This window comes from Orycteropus afer, unplaced genomic scaffold (genome assembly GCF_000298275.1).
Source record: "Orycteropus afer afer isolate SDZICR_OR568_19922 unplaced genomic scaffold, OryAfe1.0 scaffold00111, whole genome shotgun sequence".
Classification (NCBI taxonomy): Eukaryota; Metazoa; Chordata; class Mammalia; order Tubulidentata; family Orycteropodidae; genus Orycteropus; species Orycteropus afer.
Genome location: NW_006921698.1, coordinates 789,827 through 791,112, shown reverse-complemented (window position 1 = coordinate 791,112; position 1,286 = coordinate 789,827).

The following is a 1,286-nucleotide window of genomic DNA, read 5'->3' as shown; positions in this document are numbered from 1 at the left end:
TCTAGGATAAGGCAAGAAGTAATGAATTTCCAGAGATTAAGAGAACAGGAGTAATTTGGCAATCTCATAAAGCTGCTGCTGCTTTGTTGAGTTAGCCCCAACACTATCACTACCATCACCTACACTGTATCTGTGTCACACAGCTCAGGATTCAAAATCCAATAGAGTCTAACAAGCCAAACTTGAGTATTATGCCCACTACTTGTCTGGGACAGTCACTCCATGGGTGTACACAAGAGGGAAGAAGGGATCTTGGTCCTGTTATTTGGGTGACTGCTACTAGAAGTAAGGGTAGATGTTAAGTGGTTAAAACAACTATGACAACAAATGTCCATTGTATAACTGGGGTCTTAGGGCTTGTGACAAAGTAATTCTGAATAAATTAGGCTTCTTGGAGACAATTCCAAATAATGGAGGGTATATTTTATTACTTTTAAGTGAACTATTTATTGTTTCTAACAATTTCTAAGAAAATAAAATACTTCAATAATTTTATGAACTGCACATAAACATAAGAAATAGAGAGTCAAACATTCATTAATGGTGCATGTTTTCTTCCTTTCCGTTATATTTCCTTTAGAATTGCATTTAAGCATGACACTTTAAAAAAATAATAACAATAATAAAATAATGGGATAGCTTTTATTTCCTTATCTCCAAAAGGATTTGTCTGAATTTTAAAAATCTAATGAACCAAAATAATGGCTAATAAACCAAAGTGGCTCCAGATGCCACTTTTCCCAGTTACAGTCTACTCTAGGTAAAAGTGATCATAGCATGCGTTCACCCTTAAAATAATTGAGAAATTTCATCCTAATTAGGCTATTAATTAGAACTGACTCATAGTGACCCCTCCTTGGGTTTCCAAAGTAGTATCACTACAGAAGTAGATTGCCCAACATTCCTTCCAAGGAGTGGCTGGTGGGTTTGAACCACCAGCCTTCTGGTCAGCAGTCAAATACCTTAGGCACTATTATATTATTGAAAAACTTTATGAATGACAGTGAAACATTATCTAATATAGTACTGGAAGATGAGCCTTCTGATTGGAAGGTACTCAAAATAGGGAAACAATGACTCCTCAAAGTAGTCAACCTTAATGATGTGGATGGAATAAAGCTATCAGGACCTTCATTTGTTAATGGTGCACAGTTCAAAATGGGAAGAAACAGCTATAAACATTCATTAATAATCAGAATGTAGAGTGTACAAAGTAAGAATCTAGGAAAATTGGCAGTTGTCAAAAATGAAATGGAACATGTAAAGATTGATATCCTAGGCATTGT